Raw genomic sequence first — 15,015 nt, forward strand, 5'->3', positions numbered from 1 at the left:
CATTTAGTGGATGCCGGATATAACCGGCGCTAGTCGCGAAAGGGTTAAACAAAAAAAAAAAGAGAAAAAAATGAAATCAATTTTCCACAAATCCCTTCTCTATGATCCACAAAAAAAAAAAAGAAAAACAAAACAGAGAGTCGTAATCTTTTTAAGCTCGACTGGGGCCCGTGGAACCTTTCCCGTTTCTACGTATTTACCGCGGAGGCAAGCGAGCGTAGAAACTCCCATCGTGAACAAATACATCCTCCTTCGAAGCCTCTTTTTATTTATACAGAGCAAGTTTTGCAACTGGAATGCTCGTGCTTCATCCGGCCAAACTACGAGCCCAGCAGTTTCGAATAACTTCAACCCCCATATTCCTGTACGTATACATATATGTGTGTATGTACATATAAAGGAACCACTCTTCGTATAAACTCCCACTCGACAATCTTACATATGTTCAGCCCGCGGAGTTCAACTTCATCTCGTATCCCGAGGAGCCAGGCACCCAACTCGAGTTATTAAATTCGCCAGAGCTCGCCGTTCTTCCTTTCCGCCAGAGCCGCGCAGGATCTCGTCTGCACAGCTCGAACGGTCCTTCGAAATGAATGATCTCGAGGGTGGAACGTCGATTCCCGACGTATCATGCTGGGAGAGACAGGGAGTGTTCAATTCTGACACGTCGTCGAGAATCGATTGAAAAATGAAGCGACTGTGTGATCGCCTAAACTTTTTGCTCTTAACCTTTTTTGTGTTCCGGTTGTCTCGTTGCGACCTTCCCTGGTCGCATTTGGGTCCTTTGACGGGGGTGAGTTTTCGGTGTGAGGCCAAGACTCCCACTCACGTTCGGGCCTTGGTCACCGCCCAACGCCAACCACTCACCCTCAAGGAGGCGGTGTTTTGCGTGAAGTACGCGTCACCTGGGCTTATGGGAAAAACCCAGGGTAACTAGGTGCCTGGGCTCGCGCGGGTTTATGATACGTCAATTGCTATTGAGATGCACGAAGAAAACTCGAAATTCTCCGCTTTTATGAGAGGTTTCGAGCCATCCTGACAACAAGGAATAATTAACGAACGAAAACATGAAACGCGTATTCAAACCTTAATCTCAAAAATAGGAGAGAGTCGCGTCCGTATCGTAAACCTGGTCTAACTTAAGTATCCTTAACCCTTTCGTTACGAGCGCCGGATATAGACCTGTGTGTACGAGCGCCGGCTGTAGCCGGCGTCAGCGTTGTACCACTGGATCACCGACCCCGCGACATTCTTGTTCCTTTTGTTTGTATGCATCTTGCACATCGATGGCACTTGTCATTCTTTGGTCCAAAAACAAAACATGCACTGGTTTGGAAGCAATCGGGACAAGAATCACGCGTTCAGTGGCGTTACTCCGGCGGCGCGGTGCCCCGTTCAGTGGCGTCACTCCAGCGGACCGGACTGCCGTAACGAAAGGGTTAACAGGGAGCGTGATGCGTTTAGGGTGTATTTTTTAAACGGACATTGTGGGATACTTGAGAAGGAAGATTTCGAAAAAGTGTTCTTGCAAAAGTCAGCGCGATGGGGAATACAATGTGATATAAACAGTGTTGGGGGGTTTTGAAAGAGTGAATGGCCTGCAAAGGAAGAACGAATGGAAGACGATCGTGCGTGGCTCATTTGTTATATTTAGACAACTTGGGTTGTCAAGCCGATCGCGGCGTGTGTGAGTGTGTGTATGTGGATGCGTGCGTGGAGAAAAGGAAGGAGAGTGTGAGATGCGTGTGTGGGAAAAAGAACGAGAAGCATCGAGCAGGAAGAGAGCGAATCGGAGCAGCGGTGAGAAGAATAAAAGGAGAGATTATAAGTGAACAGCACGGGCGACGTGTGGGGTTGCTTTTATTCTAATAAACACAAAAGTATTTAACCAAATTTCACAATAGTTTTAGGCGTTTAGTGCGATGGGGAACATAATGTGGTATAAATAGTTTTAGGTGTTTCATTTTTTTAATTTTTTTTAAATGGAAAGCTGTATTTTGTGTGTGTGTGTTTAGTATGATTTTTAGTAGGTAAAGTAGGGTGAGAGATTTCAAGGCAAGGTTAATATTTTTTAAATGGAAAGTTGTATTTTGTTTTTTTCTCTTCTTTGTGTTTAGAATGACGGGGAACATAATGTTGTGTAAGTAGTGTTTTTCGACAGGTGAAATAGTGTGAGAAGTGTCGAGGCGAAGTTAATTTTTTGGAAAATTTTAATTCTTTTTGAGCATCGAGAAGTTTCAAGGCAAAGTTAATTTTTTCTAAATGGGAAGCTATATTTTGTTTTGTTTTTCGTGATACGATAGATTTGTTGAGATTAATTCAAGAGTGTACCATACGAAGTCACTTCATTTTATGGAAGGTATGTTATATTTTAACAAATAAAATGCTATATATAATACGTTTATAGCTTTTTTCCAGGGTGAAGTAGCGAGGGAGATTTCTAGGTCAAGGTTTGAAACTGTTTCGAAGCTCAGAAACTTTCCTCAAGGTCTGCTTTCGTCAGTTTGTTTCGGGTAAAAAATGATTTCTTTGCAAAAAGAAGGAAGCAAAGTTCGTTTCACCTGTGAAGGGACACAAGGACCACTCCTGAATTACCAGAATTAAAAAACAAGAAATTCCAGATATCTTCAATTTCTAATAAATCAAGACCTAATTAACAAGTTTTGAAAATACCATAGAAAAAAGAGTAATGCAGAAATATTTCTGGTGTCACCTGTGCGAAGATAACGATCACACCTGAATTACGTAAATTGAAAAACAAGAAATTTACGATATTTTCAGTTTCGCCAAAAATTCGAAAAAAATAATCAGCAGGCCAGAATTTTCAAGCTTCGCACTTTCGTCTTGTCGCTATTTTTATTTTCATCAAAAATTCAAAGAAAACCATCGAAAGTCCCGAATTTTCAAGCTTCGCATCTTCATCGCCAATGCATCACTTCACCGTCTAATAAATGAATCCAACGACCCTTTCGTTCACAGGATAAACCGGGTCATCTTTAAAAGTAAATCCCTGTCGTTTCGACCCTCGATTGGCCGCGTAAACGCGGGATTTGCACCACCGAATCACGCTGATAATCGCAGTTTACGATGTGCCGTTAAGTCATCGAACAAGCTGCATAAACGAACAACGAAGGAACTCGTTCTGGCATCGTGCAATTTACCGCCAAGATCTCTCTCTCTCTCTCTCTCTCTGCTGTCGACGGTATTAACCTTGTAAATCCGGGATATTATAGGGGTGGAACCACGATTCGCTTTTAACCCTTTCGCAAACTCCGACGAAAATCACGAACATACGAATTTCTGACTTCGTTTCTGTGTCGCTTGAATGACACTCTGTTCGATTCGCCTCGAACTAGGTTTAATAATATGTGAAGCTGAGAGGTGATGGACGTCGCTGAATTTTATTTAAAAATTATCGCACTATGTAATAATTTGTATAGTAGAACTTTGATAAATTTAATTATTAAATTGTCAAAATAGTGAAATTTTAAACGTAATTTAAAATTTTTAAACGGAGTTCCTTAAAATGTGGCACAGTTGAGAGTAAAATATTTTACCACGAGACTTTGTTTGTGAGAAAATTGAAATTTGTATCAGAATTTAAAGAAGACACGGACCTAACAATTTTTTATATTTAGAGCTAAATTAATATCGAAATATAATTTTTGATTAAGCTACTTTCACGATGAATTGTGAAAAATTTTATAACTGTTGAGTGTACTAATTTCTATTAAAGAAAGCATGAAATAACGTGTTACGTATGAACGAATACAAATTACCTTGAGAACACACTTAGTCCAAAACTAACCACCAACTCGAAAATGTAATACGCACACGCGACACCTCTTCCCGATGTAATAAATTGATTAACAACGTTTCACGGTAACCAGAGAGCCAGATTTCCAGGTAGGATACTTTGTTGAAGGGTAAGATGTTTCTGTGGTTAAATGGTTGCATTAAAAGTTCCTTGGAAGTTAAGTTGCTCGAACACTCCGAGAGCTGGCCCTCTAAGTCCCCAGTTGATGGATGTTGTTCTTCAAGTAGCCATGTAACGCAACGGATGAGGAATTTATTACGCGGATAAAAAGACAAATTTAACAATGCACATGAAATTTGACTGCTGTTGACCATTTTTGGATAAAGAATTGAACAGAAGATCTGGACTTTAAAATCCAGATTTTACTCAGTTTTCGTTTCCTGTAAAAGTTGAATCAAAAGCATGATAATTCTCTTGATGCTACTATTTCTACAAAATTATTATATTTTTTAATATTTGAAAATATCGTTTTATGAATCTTCAATATTTCTTTAATATCTCCTTGCTAAAGTTACTGCCTTCACAGTACTGACAATTAACACAGCTATCTTTCCAATTCTCCTGCATCTCTCAGTATATCATAAAGCATCTGACTTATCAACGAAGTATCAATCACTCGAACATCATCGAGTGAATTCGATCACCCTGAAAATTGGCCAAAGTCCTCGTTAAAAGATGATCGCGTCCCCGTGAAAAGAACCGCCGCTCCAAACACCGTTAAACATTCAACGGGCGCAAAATCGAGGCGGAAAAAGTGTGCAGGGCAAGCGGCGTATAAAATAAACGAAATAACCAAAGTGGAACAAGTATGTACATCGTGGAATATCCTCGCTCGAAGGAGGCAAGGATTCAAAGGGACCGGAGAGAGAAAATCTCTCGTCGAAAAGCTCCAGCTATCCGACCGACCGTGGCTCTCCCTCTCTCTTTCTCCCCGAAAAGAAGCTCAGGAAAAAAAAACCTCTTCCAGGGGCACATTAACAAATACCAGCCGGCCTCGTTTCGCCCTCGTTCGAAACCGGAGGAGCAGCCAATAATCCCACCGGATCTCCATACCGTTGTTAACAGCACTATCCTCCGCCCGGCTGTATCTGTCCGTCGTGACCACGAGTCGAAGAAAGCTGGCTAGGAGAGAATCTGTGCAAGAGGGTCGGAGGGCAGCGAAAAGGGTGCTGCTTCAAGTTCGTGAAAGAATCCGCAGAATGGTTTTCACTGGAATATCGGGAGGACTGTACGAGATAAGAATGCTACGTACTCGGCGCAATACCCTCGTACTGTCGTGTTTAAGTATAGTAGTTGTTAGGGTTTTCAGTGGACCGTACTATTCTGTGACGGCTAAATTGATATTACGAGGTTTAAGTTGAATATTATGGCGTATAAGTTTCTGTTGTGGCGTGTATCTTCTCTTTTTTTCTAATTTATAAATTTTTAAAGTAATAAGTTAATTAGGTTTGAGTATAGTTTAATTGCATTTTAGTGTAATTTTAGTTTAATTTTCGTTTTTTAGAGATACGTGTGTATTGTACGTTCTGGTTGCAGGATATAATGGAGCACACATTTGAAGAACTTCCCGACATGCACCTGTGTCCTGGTGAAACAAACGGTACGTCACTGTCTTCTTCTCTACGACTTCTACGAGGTAAACTTGTCCGCGTGTCGTTGGTTTCGAGGATCACCGTGCCCCTGTGTCTTGACGTGCCCTATATTCGGTGTATGAAGGGTTGCTCGGTCACGGGGATATTTGCAAACGTCGATAACTATAAAACGGAGCCTCGAACGCAATTTCTTTATTCTTCATTTTCTATTTATTTCGACTTCTAGAATCACCCCTTAAAATTTCTCTAAGAAATACCCCAACTGATACATTTGCATTCTACTTCCACCTCGACAATTCATCTTCTACACCAAGCAGAAAGTTACAAACCTAAAAAAAAATACTCATCAATCAACTTACATTTACCATGTATCTCTGCGAAAAATTCCACGAGAAAAATCTTCGGCGTGGAGAGCTGTCACAGTAACTCGATAACACGACTCGCCCTTCGAAAAATTCAAAGCAAATCACCTGTCAGACGAGCCCGGCTAATCCTTATCTCTCACGAAGCATCGGGAATCATGGTTGCGGTTCTCGCGCGGAGACCTCGTCGTCTAACCGATGAAAATGGAAAATTCGGGGGCTAGGAAATGAAAATGCCCGCGGCTGCTAGGTAATAACGCCTCGAAGACGATGAGGCGGAAGTTTCGGAAATCGAAAGGACCGGTAGGCGGATGGAAGAGACGCAGGAGGTGGAGGAGAGAAGAGGGAGAGACGGCTGGGTATTGATTCAGGACGCGGAATTTCGGCTGATTACACGCGGCAACCCCTAAAAAATCGCGAGAGCCTCCCGATATGGAGGCCGCGGAGAGAGAGAGCCCACGAGAGGTTGTATACAGGGCCGTCTCGAGTGCCAGACCCTTCGCGCTCCGCCGAGCTCATCTCGTTTCGCGTCGGATAATTTGAATTAACTTGGAAGAACTGACTGACCCAGGTTGAATGCGTGCAAGCTGCCCTTTTATCATTGTAACCAAGCGGTTCTAGGCAGCAGAATTGCATACGGTAGAATTTTTTGAACGTTTCGCGGGAGATTGTGCCGCATGAAGCGTCGGAGCTTTACGCTTGGGTGTTGTCTGCCAGCTTCGTGGTAAATTGTTTCGTTGTTCGAGAGAGTGCAGCTGCCGCTTTTTCGACGTTGTTGTTACTGTCGGATAATTTGGAAGATAAATCGCCGGTGCTTTAGTTGCACGGATTTGTGAAGAGTCTCGGTTGTAATTATTCGATTTTTATGCTTTAATTTTCACGAGCTTTGTTTTTCGACTCTTAGGAAATTGTTTTGTTTTATTTGTGGGGGTTGTGATGTTAATTTTTCTGATATTTTTCAGTTATGGTTGGCACCAAGGAATAAATCTTGAGAAAATTTACTCTGTTTGATCAAACCTCTTTGATTTTTTTATTTGTGAGTGTTGTTATATGGATTTTTGTGATACTTTTCAGTTATGGTTGGCACGAAAGAATAAATCTTCCCTTGTTTTAGAAAATAATCAAAATTACGTTATGAGATTTTAATTGGTGATAATTTTCTTCTGTTCCAAGCAGAATCACCAATTCTCTTATCTTAAATCGAAAGACGATTATAACATGCCGAGTCCATCGACGCAAAGTACTAGAAATGTTAGGAAAACTAGGAAACTATGTACTTTCAATTTATGCGTGTTGACAGTTCACCATATGACTGCACAGTGGCATGCATACAATTTCTCGTTGCTTCACTAAATGCAAATGATTGCAAGGCTTTGCATCAGATTGTCCAGCTGACGGCAATGAATATCAACGCTGAGGGTAACGTCAGATTTACAAGTTTCGCCAACAGATTGTGCTGTTTATATATTATTAATGGTTTCGATAATTGAACATTTACTCGAATTCTGGTCGTCCACTTTGTCGATACAATTGAAAGGTGCAAGAAATACCCTAAAATTCTGAAGCAAAACTATTATTGCACCTTTCCCAATAGAAATATTTTTAAAACGACTTCATGCTGGGCATCAACTAAGGTCCTAATTTTAATTGACATTTTTAGCCTTCCGTTAAAATTCTTGGAGGGGAATGCAAACATGGAACAAAGGGAGCAACAAATTTCTAAGATAAAATCGACCAAATTCTCAAATTAGAAAATCTTCGGTCCTAATTTTCAACGACAAAATTTAGGCTCACGCCAAATCTGCGCTATTACGAATGCAAGTTGAATGCAAGAACGCGCGTTTCGACTGCCAACTTGGAACGAAGAATCCCCGACACCCAACAAATTCCAAAACCGAATTCCATCCAAACAAAGCCAAGTTCAGTCACCGAAAGCAGCCTTCTTCCGCGTCTCCTCGATCCCAGACACCGTGTCAGTCGCAAACAACAACAATCTCTGCCCGGGCAGCAACAGTTAAGTGGGCACCGGCTGTATCACTCGATTCAGCGTAACGATGCCTGAAAAATTGGACGCAGAGAGAGCAGCAGTAGAATAGTTCACGTACAAAGCCAGGATTCCTCTTCTTCTGCCCTTTCCTCGCGAAACTCGCGGCGTTGTGTACAGAGAACTCGTCGAGACCCGCGAGACTCAGCGGGATGAAAAGGAGTCTTTCTCTCCAACGGAGGAATCCCTGTAATTAACATTTTTATTTGCCGTCGGCGTTTCGCTCGATGACGGAAGTTTACCGAGAAACCGGACGGCACGTTTAAAGGACCCGAGGGATATTGTCCACGGAAGAGGTCGATTAGATAATTAACCAGACCCGGGAGCCCACCGCGGCGTTCCCGCTGGATCCTTCCTGTCTTTCGAGGATCCGCTCGTTCCACGGGCTGTCTCTCGCGACGCCATTGTGCCTGGTACGATGCGGCCTTTTTTCGGGGCTTAATTAAAACCAGCTGGGAGTGGGAGAGAGGGACAGGGAAGAAGAAGGCTGTTTATTTTTCATCGCTTATGGATCGACGCCGATTCAGACGGAAACCGGAGGCTTTTAGACGGCCGAGAGCCGTTCAAGCACACCTTGCGCGCGAAATTAATCGGACGGAACCCGCATAGTTCGCGAAGATTGTGGTTCTTTGTGCGGAGGGATCCGGGGTTTCTATTTTTATAGCAAGCGGGGAATTTTGCTTGGGAGAGGACGAAAAGAGCGGGAATGTGAAATGTTCCTTATAGCGTATGTTCTTTAGAGTGGAGGTTTATAAGGTAATTAAAGGGTGTGGGGTAAGGGATGGTTTGTTTGAGAAATTATTTTGTATGTTAACCCTTTCGCGTTGGAGGACGCACTATTGCGTTAAATCGAAGACTGACGCATTTTTGCACTTTTGCAGAGAAAGGGTTGCAAGCTGTTTTCTCTAAAATTAATGGAACTATCGATTTCATTTTTTTTTTCTTTAAATTAGATAGGAGATGAGAAGAATGGTTAGCATTTCGCTTCCATTTAACCTTTGGAGGACGTAGGACTGACAAGTCGAAGTACTGATTGCTTGTGTAACACATAATTAGGTCACTACTACAGTTTTTGTTGAAGTATTCGAAGTGCCCGCGTGCGGAGACCGACTGTTTTTCCCCCGAGAGCACGCGTGGCTTGGGCTGTTCCTTCATTGCGCGCTCGTGTACGGTTGTAGCGTCTCGCTTACATGTTAAATATATTGTGCTGTGTTTAATACCTCGTGTTGACTACCTTCTGTTCGACTACCCCGCCTAACTAAAAACCCAAGTTTTTTTTTTTTTAATTAAATTATATCAAAATTACATTTTCCTCAAATATAGTAAACCACGAGTTCATAGTCACTCCAAAATATATAAGTGTGCTGGTTGCGTTCATAGGATTTTGTGAATGCATATCACGACTCTATCAAAGGGTTAATTAAAGAAAAATATCGCAGTCGTTCCTATTTTTCATATTAGATGTCAAATTTCAGCGTGCAAAAATTTTCAACCCGATCACGAAAATCTTAAAAATTTTCACTTCCATTTAATTGAAGAAAAAATATCGCAGTCGTTTCTATTTTTCATATTAGATGTCAAATTTCAGCGTGCAAAAATTTTCGACCTAGCGGCCTGGACGTGGAAATTTAAAATACTTCTAACCTAGTGGCCCGAATGCGAAAATGTTAAAAAATCAGATTCTGAAGCGATGATCATCGATTTCAATGAAACTCTGCTACACAGTAGATCTCAAAAAAATATTCGACACGTATTTTTTTTATACTGCAAATCATCCACAAAGGATTAAAAATCGTCCTCAAAAATAACGCATTTTATTTTGCTTCATTTTTCAAATTCGTCGTTGAAAAATGCAAAAATTCCTCTATCTCTCCGAACGAAGAGTGAAATTTTCGCAGGAAAAGAAACTGATTTCACAAAAACAGTCTATATTCGCGACACGAAGCATCCGCCGACACTTCGATAATGCACGCTGCGCCGTAATTGAGCATAATTCGCGCATTCTGCGCGTGCTATACACGGGGATTAATTATTTAGAAGCCATAGCAGAACGTTTGAAGCGGCACCAAGCCGAACTACGAATCCTCTGTTCCATATTAAACGTCGTGCTGGCGACAATTTTCGGAGCGCGTGGAGGCGCGGGGCTAAATAAACGCGGCCCTCTCTTTATTAGCAATTATACGCATGCATAACATTTAACCGGGCAAAGCATTACGTGCCTGGCGATGTTAATACACGCTTCACTCAGCCCGATATCGATCTCCTGTTAACCCAAATTTCGAATCGAGTTTCCTTTTCACCGGGAAAACAGGAAATTCCTGGCTCGAGCGGGGAAAAAGATTTCTGAGAAACTTCGCGGAATTGTAGAATTAACGGGGGGAATTAAAATTTATTCGTTAGCTAAGAATTATTGCGAATTTTTCTAAAGATATTTTAGATTTTTTTACATTTTTGTGAAACGTGAGATGAATTAATTTAGCACAAATTTGAAACGAGTTTCCTTTTCAGTGAAAAAGAGGAAATTCCTGGATTTAGCGGGAAAAAAAGTTTCTAAGAAATTTGATGGGATTATAGAATTAACGAGAGGAATTAAAATTTGTTGATTTCTAGATAAGAATATTGTGCATTTTTCTAAAATTCATGCGAATTGATTTTATTAGAAACGATATTTAGTTTGTATTGAATTTTAGATTTTTTACACTTTGAAACGTGAGATGAATTAATTTAACCCAAATTCGAAACAAGTTTCCTTTTCAGAGGAAAAAAGGAAAATTCCTGGATCGAGCGGGAAAAAAAATTTCTGAGAGATTTGATGGAATTGTTTAAATAAAGAAAGTAATAAAAATTTGTTGATTCTTAGATAAGAATCTTAGATAAGTGCATTTTTCTAAAATTCATGCGAATTGATTTTATTAGGAACGAAATTTAGGTTATGTTGAATTTAAAATTTTTATTATTTTGTGAAACGTGAGATGAATTAATTTAACCGAAAATCGAATTTTTCTTCTTTCCACGGAGGGGCCGAAGTTTCTCCAAATCGGCGAAAGATACTGTGCGTTCGATTAACTCGTGCGGATTGATTTCATTGAAAATTAAATTTGGTTCCTCTCCTATTAACCGATTTAATGTGAAACTCAATTTTTCTAGTCTTTATACACATTATTAAAGAAGAACAACAAAAAATAAAAAGATTAATCGTCACTGAAATTATTCTCCACGATTAATTTCAATTTCTGCTAATCACTTTTGAACAAACTACTTTAGAATGTATAAAAATCTTAAATATCAATTGTCACTGAGATTATTCTCTATGATTAATTTTAATTTCTACTAAACACTTTTGAACAGATTACTTTAGAACGTGTAAAAATCTGAAATACTAATTCCTCAACCCTTTCTACTCTAAAAATTCATTTCTCTAGATTTCTAAGCGCATCAAGTATCGAACAAACTTAAATTTCCCTCAATTTTTCTCACTGAAAAAGTATATACTTTTTCTCGACAAATCGACGATTAATAATTACATTTTTTGTCCACATCCAATGTAAACGAATTTTACCTCAATGTCGAAGAGATTTGTGTAATTCGACGAGAATTGAGTTTTCTCGCATGTTCCCAGAAACGTTTGTTTAATTTCAACGATATCGAATTCTTTTGTAACTCGTGACGATTCGTTTAATGGGGAGAAAATTGAGTTTCGCCTGTAGTCTTTGAAACGGCAGTTTCTCTAAAACGATACCGCAAACGTTTCACTCGGGAAACTTGTTCAATTTCATTCACAACATTCGCGAACTTTACAAAATTGACGCATTAAACATTTATCGGACAAATATTGTCATTTGGATTTTTATCGGGAAATCAATCCCGACTAGAAATTTCAGTTAGACAGATATTAGGTCCGCATTAGGCTAGTCTAATTTGCCTGTTAGGACCGCATGCGGTATGTAACGTGGAATATTCACGACCGCCTAATTGGAAAAGCCGCGTTAGGGCCGCATTAGGCCCACATTAGCTTTATTAGGCTGTCATTGGGAGACATTAATAAAATTTCAAATCTTGTTGAAAGCTCTCACGCAAGTGTACGTCCAACACTGAGATATCTGTAAATATTCCTACATATAAGTTTCAGAGCCCCACTCCAGCTAATTTAGGTGTGCGTTCGGCCATCCCCATTTGGGCCACGTATGGCAACTGTTAGGAATGCCCAACCTAAGCGTGCGCTTGGCCACGCCCATTTGGGCCACGCATGGCAACTGTAAGGAATGCCCAACTTAGGCGTGCGCTCGGCCACGCCCATTTGGGCCACGCATGGCAACTGTAAGGAATGCCCAACCTAGGCGTGCGCTCGGCCACGCCCATTCCAGCCACGTATGGTAACTGTTAGGAACGCCTAACTTAGGCGTGCGCTCGGCCACGCCCATTTGGGCCACGCATGGCAACTGTTAGGAATGCCCAACCTAGGCGTGCGCTCGGCCACGCCCATTCCAGCCACGTATGGTAACTGTTAGGAACGCCTAACTTAGGCGTGCGCTCGGCCACGCCCATTTGGGCCACGTATGGTAACTGTTAGGAATGCCCAACTTAGGCATGCATTATTCTTTCCGAATTAAGACCTAATGCGGCAACGATTAGGCTTGCAGCATTTAGGTATGCCTAATCGTTTCCGCATTAGGCCCACATTCGTCTTTAGGCATGTCTAACTGAAATTCTAGTCGGGATTGTAATCAAGGTTTGCTTAAGTTAAAAAAAATATACACCAAATGGCTATCGACGATCGTGGAATATAATTTGGCTTGTATTTTTAAGAAAAATATTGAATTTTATTAGAGGAAAATAAATATCGAACAATTGTATTTTTTTTCTGTTTGCAATTTTACGACGATTTTACGAAATATCAGGATTTCTTCAAAGAGATTTATGCATCGGAAGGCTACTTCCTTTTTAGACAAGCGCACTTCGTTAAGAGTTTCTCGAGATTTGAGATTCGTAAAAAAGTCGTAACTTCTGAACCCTGTTTTTAGCGTTCCAGCTTTAAAACTGCTACTCTCGGGAAGTTTGAACATTTTTTTTTTTTTATCAAATGGAATGCATACTTTGAAGAAGAAGAAAATTTTTATGCGAAAAGCTCCGCGATGTTTGCACTTTCTTAATGAAATACCAAGAGAGAAGCGTTGAAAATGAAAGGAAGTAAGACTTTTGGCGGGTTCAACACTCACCATACGATTATTCCACGTTCCTCTTGTACGATACTGATATCTGGAAGCATAAAACGAGGAAAATTATGTTAACGTTTAAAAAGAACGGAATAGAGAAAATACGTCAATGTTTAAAAAGAATAAAACGAGGGAAAATTACGTTAACGATTAAAAGGAATAAAATAGGAAAAAATTATGTCGATAATTAAAAAGAATGAAACGAGGGAAAATTATGTTGATGATCAAAAAGACATTAATTTGCAATAAAATGTAAAATATGCAAGGAATATTTAAAAGAATTTTCACTTTTCCCAAAGTCAAATTATTCCATTTTATTTTTGTTTCAAATTTTGTATCGTATAAATTTAATGTTTTTATTAATTTAGCATATTTTTAAAATTTCTTTACGATATGATTTCTCGTTACGATTAAAATTGAAATCACATTTTTATCTCCGAGTTGAAAAAATTTTCAAAACGTATCAAAATTAAATAGATATGAATTGTATATAAATAACAGAATTTTCGTCCGTCTTTTTTATTTACTACCCCCACGAATCGTTCCAAAAACAAAACAAAGAGGAAGTATACAGTACATTGTCCAAAGAAATACGCATTTCGTTCAAATTGAATCACTGTGACAGATAAACACCGTGACTTGCTGTTTCCCCGATTTTCTTCGTGAAAAAGTTCCGTTTGCGCACGTTCGTTTCCTTTTTTCCCGCTGCAACTACGTTTACATTCTCCGACGAAGAGCAGTCACGAGAGTCCAGTTTTTTCATCAATTCGGATTTGTGTTACGATTTGAATAAAAAAAAAAAAAGAAGCGAATAGAAAAAGAGAAACAGAAACAACAATTTCGCGAAAACGTCGATACGAAATTAAACAGGAAATTTCGTAGGAGTGCAACTCGTGGTAACGCGGCTCGTTTTACATTGTACAGGAAATCGAAGTTATCGAGTTTTCTCTAGCGGTAACAACCGCTTCAATAATCCGACGAGGCTGGAACACCGACAGACAGAAAAAAGAAAAACTGGGAGAGAGAAAGAGAGAGAATTCGATCGACAATGAACGTGAAACAGCGCGTTGGCGAACTTCAACTAACGAATTTCAATTCGTTGAAAAAACACCGTGCGTGTTTAACTTGACGATCTCTGCTCCGTTGCCAAAAAATTTCCGCGAGACTCCACGATAGTGGAGGGCAATGTTTTTCGGGACGGAATCTTCGATAGTGTAATACGTGAATGTGTTTTATTGGAAAGCTTCAATTTTTGTTGTTAATTGTGGTATACTGTGGACGGATTGTGGTGGAACGAGAAAGTGGTGTTGACAGTGGTTTTTATTGTACAAAGGAAAAAGAATGCACTAAGTTTCAAATTTTTTAGAAAAGATTGCACTAAATTTTGGAGTTCTGGAATTCTCGAATGCATTAAATTTTAGATTTTTAAAATGCATTCAATGTTAGAATTTTAGAATGTATTAAATTTTAGAATTTCAGAATGCATTCAATTTTAGAATTTTAGAAGTTTGGGATTTTAGAATTTTAGAATTTCGGAATGCATTCAATTTTAGAATTTTAGAAGTTTAGAATTTTAGAATTTCAGAATGCATTCAATTTCAGAATTTTGGGATTTTAGAATGCATTAAATTTTAAATTTTCCGAAAAAAATTTAAAATTGAACTCCCTTTTATCAAAAATTTGTCATTTATCTCATCAAATACCACTATCTCTTTTCTCCAAAGCACCAAAATCAGAAATTTTCAAAATCACCACATAAAATATTTTCATAAATAGGCTAACAATAATAACAATCACACCCATTTTCGACACATTTCTTCCCACAAAACACCACCAAACATCACTATTCTATTTAACATTCCTACCATCTCCGCACAGCTCCCAAAAACCTCTCCAAAAACACACAGAAAAATTCTACCACGCGAAACATTCTCGAAGATATTTTCGTAAACGTTCTAATAAAAATGATCATAACCCATTTTCGACA

General features: G+C 39.5%; 1 protein-coding gene across 1 annotated transcript in view; it reads right to left on the reverse strand.

Annotated features, from left to right (window-relative positions):
- The window catches only part of LOC108577664 (poly(rC)-binding protein 3), a 181,617-nt gene that overhangs the window by 110,154 nt on the left and 56,448 nt on the right, over positions 1–15,015 (reverse strand). Inside the window, exon 2 of the mRNA XM_017940852.1 lies at positions 13,032–13,071. The gene's annotated coding sequence lies outside the window, so the exon portion shown is untranslated. The remainder of the gene's footprint in view (positions 1–13,031; positions 13,072–15,015) is intronic.

Source organism: Habropoda laboriosa, unplaced genomic scaffold (genome assembly GCF_001263275.1).
Source record: "Habropoda laboriosa isolate 0110345459 unplaced genomic scaffold, ASM126327v1 scaffold718, whole genome shotgun sequence".
Lineage (NCBI taxonomy): Eukaryota > Metazoa > Arthropoda > Insecta > Hymenoptera > Apidae > Habropoda > Habropoda laboriosa.